This window comes from Moschus berezovskii, chromosome 19 (genome assembly GCF_049115385.1).
Source record: "Moschus berezovskii isolate FMDL1 chromosome 19, NW_MosBer_1.0, whole genome shotgun sequence".
NCBI classification, from domain to species: Eukaryota; Metazoa; Chordata; class Mammalia; order Artiodactyla; family Moschidae; genus Moschus; species Moschus berezovskii.
The window spans coordinates 38,608,965-38,614,964 of NC_142478.1; positions in this window are offsets into that span (position 1 = coordinate 38,608,965).

The following is a 6,000-nucleotide window of genomic DNA, read 5'->3' on the forward strand; positions in this document are numbered from 1 at the left end:
AGCCTGAAGTCAGGTTGATTCCTCCAGTTCCATTCTTCTTCCTCAAGATTGCTTTGGCTATTCAAGATTTCTTATATTTCCACACAAATTGTGAAATTATTTGTTCTAGTTCTGTGAAAAATACCGTTGGTAGCTTGATAGGGATTGCATTGAATCTATAGATTGCTTTGGGTAGTATACTAACTTTCACTATATTGATTCTTCCAGTCCATGAACATGGTATATTTCTCCATCTATTTGTATCCTCTGATTTCTTTCATCAGTATTGAAACAAAAGATCTATATATAGAAAATGATAAAACACTGATGAAAGAAATCAGAGGATACAAATAGATGGAGAATATCAATAACCTCAGATATGCAGATGACACCACCCTTATGGCAGAAAGTGAAGAGGAACTAAAAAGTCTCTTGAGGAAAGTGAAAGAGGAGAGTGAAAAGGTTGGCTTGAAGCTCAACATTCAGAAAACAAAGATCATGGCATCTGGTCCCATCACTTCATGGCAAATAGATGGGGAAACGGTGGAAACAGTGGCTGGCTTTATTTTTTTGGGCTCCAAAATCACTGCGGATGCTGATTGCAGCCATGAAATTAAAAGACACTTACTCCTTGGAAGGAAAGTTATGACCAACCTAGATAGTATAGTAAAAAGCAGAGACATTACTTTGCCAACCAAGGTCCGTCTAGTCAAGGCTATGGTTTTTCCTGTGGTCATGTATGGATGTGAGAGCTGGACTGTGACAAAAGCTGATCACCGAAGAATTGATGTTTTTGAACTGTGGTGCTGGAGAAGACTCTTGAGAGTCCCTTGGACTGCAAGGAGATCCAACCAGTCCATTCTAAAGGAGATCAATCCTGGGTGTTCATTGGAAGGACTGATGCTAAAGCTGAAACTCCAATACTTTGGCCACCTCATTTGAAGAGTTGACTCACTGGAAAAGACTCTGATGCTGGGAAGGATTGGGGGCGGGAGGAGAAGGGGACAACAGAGAATGAGATGGCTGGATGGCATCACCGACTCGATGGACATGCGTTTGAGTGAACTCCAGGAGTTGGTGATGGACAGGGAGGCCTGGCGTGCTGTGATTCATGGGGTCGCAAGGAGTTGGACATGACTGAGCAACTGAACTGATTCCTAAATATTTTATTCTTTTCATTGCAATGGTGAATGGGATTGTTTCCTTAATTTCTCTATTTTCTCATTGTTAGTGTATAGGAATGCAAGGGATTTCTGTGTGTTGATTTTATATCCTGCAACTTTACTATATTCATTGATTAGCTCTAGTAATTTTCTGGTGGAGTCTTTAGGGTTTTCTATGTAGAGGATCATGTCATTTGCAAACAGTGAGAGTTTTACTTCTTCTTTTCCAATCTGGATTCCTTTTATTTCTTTTTCTTCTCTGATTGCTGTGGCTAAAACTTCCAAAACTATGTTGAATAGTAGTGGTGAGAGTGGGCACCCTTGTCTTATCCCTGACTTCAGGGGAAATGCTTTCAATTTTTCACCATTGAGGATAATGTTTGCTGTGGATTTTTCATATATCGCTTTTATTATGTTGAGTTATGTTCCTTCTATTCCTGCTTTCTGGAGGTTTTTATTTTTTATCATAAATGATGTTGAATTTTGTCAAAGGCTTTCTCTGAATCTATTGAGATAATCATATGGTTTTTATCTTTCAATTTGTTAATGTGGTGTATTACACTGATTGATTTGCGGATATTAAAGACTCCTTGCATCCCTGGGATAAAGCCCACTTGGTCATGATGTATGATCTTTTCAATATGTTGTTGGATTCTGATTGCTAGAATTTTGTTAAGGATTTTTGCATCTAATGTTCATCAGTGATATTGACCTGTAGTTTTCTTTTTTGTGGCATCTTTGTCTCATTTTGGTATTAGGGTGATGGTGGCCTCATAGAATGAGTTTGGAAGTTTACCTTCCTCTGCAATTTTCTGGAAGAGTTTAAGTAGGACAGGCGTTAACTCTTCTCTAAATTTTTGGTAGAATTCAGCTGTGAAGCCGTCTGGTCCTGCACTTTAGTTTGCTGGAAGATTTCTGATTAAAGTTTTGATTTTTCGTGCTTGTTATGGATGTTAAGATTTTCTATTTCTTCCTGGTTCAGTTTTGGAAAGTTATACTTTTCTAAGAATTTGTCCATTTCTTCCAAGTTTTCCATTTTATTGGCATATAGTTGCTGATAGTAGTCTTTTATGATCCTTTGTATTTCTGTGTTGTCTGTTGTGATTTCTCCACTTTCATTTCTAATTTTGTTGATTTGATTCTTCTCCCTTTGTTTCCTGATGAGTCTGGCTAATGGTTTGTCAATTTTATTTATCTTCTCAAAGAACCTGCTTTTAGCTTTGTTGATTTTTGCTATGGTCTCATTTCTTTTGCATTTATTTCTGCCCTAATTTTTATAATTTCTTTCCTTCTACTAGCCCTAGGGTTCTTAACTTCTTCCTTTTCTAGTTGCTTTAGGTGTAGAGCTAGGTTATTTATTTGACTTTTTTCTTGTTTCTTGAGGTAAGCCTGTATTGCTATGAACCTTCCCCTTTAGCACTGTTTTTATAGTGTCTCATAGGTTTTGGGTTGTTGTGTTTTCATTTTCATTCATTTCTATGCATATTTTGATTTCTTTTTTTATTTCTTCTGTGATTTGTTGGTTATTCAGAAGTGTGTTGTTTAGCCTCCATATGTTGGAATTTTTAATAGCTTTTTCCCCCCTGTAATTAACATTTAATCTTACTGCATTGTGATCAGAAAAGATGCTTGGAATGACTTCAATTTTTTTGAATTTACCAAGGTTAGATTTATGGCCCAGGATGTGATCTATCCTGGAGAAGGTTCCATGTGCACTTGAGAAAAAGGTGAAATTCATTGTTTTGGGGTGAAATGTCCTATAGATATCAATTAGATCTAACTGGTCCATTGTATCATTTAAAGTTTGTGTTTCCTTGTTAATTTTCTGTTTAGTTGATCTATCCATAGGTGTGAGTGGGGTATTAAAGTCTCCCACTATTATTGTGTTCAGTTCAGTTCAGTTCAGTCGCTCAGTCGTGTTCGACTCTTTGCGACCCCATGAATCACAGCACGCCAGGCCTCCCTGTCCATCACCAACTCCCGGAGTTCACTCAAACCCACCTCCATCGAGTCGGTGATGCCATCCAGCCATCTCATTCTCCGTCGTCCCCTTCTCCTCCCGCCCCCAACCTTTCCCAGCATTAGAGTCTTTTCCAGTGAGTCAACTTGTCGCATGAGGTGGCCAAAATATTGCAGTTTCAGCTTTAGCATCAGTCCTTCCAATGAACACCCAGGATTGATCTCCTCTAGAATGGACTGGTTGGATCTCCTTGCAGTCCAAGGGACTCTCAAGAGTCTTCTCCAGCACCACAGTTCAAAAGCATTAATTCTTCAGCGATACTGGGTTAATTTCCCCTTTCATACTTGTTAGCATTTGGCTTGCATATTGTGGTGCTCCTATGTTGGGTGCACATATATTTATAATTGTTATATCTTCTTGGAGTGATCCTTTGATCATTATGTAGTGTCCTTCTTTGTCTCTTTTCACAGCCTTTATTTCAAAGTCTATTTTATCTGCTGTGAGCATTGCTACTCCTGCTTTCTTTTGGTTTCTATTTGCATGAAATATCTTTTTCCAGCCCTTCACTTTCAGTCTGTATGTGTCCCTTGTTTTGAGGTGGGTCTCTTGTAGACAGCATATATGGGGGGTCTTGTTTTTGTATCCATTCAGCCAGCCTTTGTCTTTTGGTTGAGGCATTCAACCCATTTACATTTAAGGTAATTATTGATAAGTATGATCCCGTTGCCATTTACTTTGTTGTTGTGGGTTCAATTTTAAATACCTTTTCTGTTTTTCCTGTCTAGAGAAGATCCTTTAGCATTTGTTGGAGAGTTGGTTTGGTGGTGCTGAATTCTCACAGCTTTTGCTTGTCTGTAAAGCTTTTGATTTTTCCTTCATATTTGAATGAGATCCTTGCTGGGTACAATAATCTGGGTTGTAGGTTTTTCTCTTTCATCACTTTAAGTATGTCCTGCCATTCCCTTCTGGCCTGATGAGTTTCTATTGAAAGATCAGCTATTGTCCTTATGGTAATCCCCTTGTGGGTTATTTGTTGTTTTTCCCTTGCTGCTTTTAATATTTGTTCTTTGTGTTTGATCTTTGTTAATTTGATTAATATGTGTCTTGAAGTATTTCATGTTGGGTTTATCCTGTTTGGGACTCCCTGGGTTTTTTTGGACTTGGGTGACTATTTCCTTTCCCATTTTAGGGAAGTTTTCAACTATTATCTCCTCAAGTATTTTCTCACGGCCTTTCTTTTTGTCTTCTTCTTCTGGGACTCCTATGATTCAAAGTTGGGGCATTTGACATTGTCCCATAGGTCTCTGAGGTTGTCCTCATTTCTTTTAATTCTTTTTTATTTTTTCCTCTCTGCTTCATTTCCACCATTCTATCTTCTACCTCACTTATCCTATCTTCTGCCTCAGTTATTCTACTGTTGGTTCCCTCCAGAGTGTTTTTGATCTCATTTATCGCATTATTCATAACTGATTGACTCTTTTTTATTTCTTCTAGGTCCTTGTTAAACATTTCTTGCATCTTCTCAATCCTTGTCTCCAGGCTATTTATCTGTAACTCCATTTTGTTTTCAAGATTTTGGATCATTTTTTACTATCATTATTCTGAATTCTATTTCAGGTAGACTCCCTATCTCCTCCTGTTTTGTTTGGTGGGCATTTATCATGTTCCTTTACCTGCTGAGTATTTCTCTGCCTTTTCATCTTGTTTAGATTGCTGTGTTTGGGCTGGCCTTTCTGTATTCTGGCAGTTTACTTTTGAAAAACTGACATTTGTTGTAAAAGCCCAAGTGGTATTAGAGATAGTCTGGTGGACTTTCCTTAGAGATACAAATGAATCCACTAGACAATGGTTTCTTCACTGGTAAGCTGGTAAAGCACTGTGGTTTCAGAAGTAGAAGTAAGAAAGTAAGAAGTAGAAGTAGAAGTAAGTAGAAGTAAGAAAGTAATAGGTAAGTAGAAGTAAGTAAGTAATAAACACAGGAGCAAAATCATTCAAATATAAAATGAAAAAAAAAACTACAGATAAAATCACTGAAACCTAGAGCTGCTTCTTTTAAAAATTAACAAAATTCATAATCCTCTAGCTATAATATGACATAAAGAGATAAAATTCAAGTCACCAAAATAAAAAATGTGAAAGGAAACACCAATACAGATCCTATACATATTAAAAGGGTAATTAGGAACATTTCCTAGGTAATTAGGAAATGTTGGCAATGTTATGCCAAAATTTTTGCCAGCCAAATGAAAGGGATAAATTCCTTGAAAGTCACAAATTACTAAAACACTTGCAAGAAGAAATAGGAAAATGAGTAGTACTATAGCTACTAAAAAAACTGAATTCATAATATAAAACCTTTTCATGAAGAAAATTTCAAGTCCAAATTCTTCACAGAGATTCTATTAAATTTTTAATAGAAAATTAAGTATTTTTTATTAAATAAAAATTGAGGAGGAGGGATCATTTTCAAACTCATTTTATAAGGCCAGTATTACTCTGATACCAAAATCAGATAGACATCGCAAAAAGAAAAATATAGATCAATATTCCCCATGAACTTAAATGCAAAAACCCTGAACAAAATATTTACAAATCAAATTCAGTAAGATATAGAAATGATAATATGTCATGACCAAGTGATGTTTATCATACGGTTGCAAGATTAGTCTAATATTCAAAAAATTAATTAATGTAGGTCACCATATTAATAGAACAAAGGAATAAATTATGACAGTCTCAACAGATACAGAAAAAAGCATTTGATATAATTCAACACTTATTCATGATAAAAATAACTCTCAGATAACTAGGAATAGATGACAACATCCTCATGTTGATAAAAGACATCTATGTAAAACCTACATCTAATGTCATATGTGTGCGTGTATGTGTGCATGC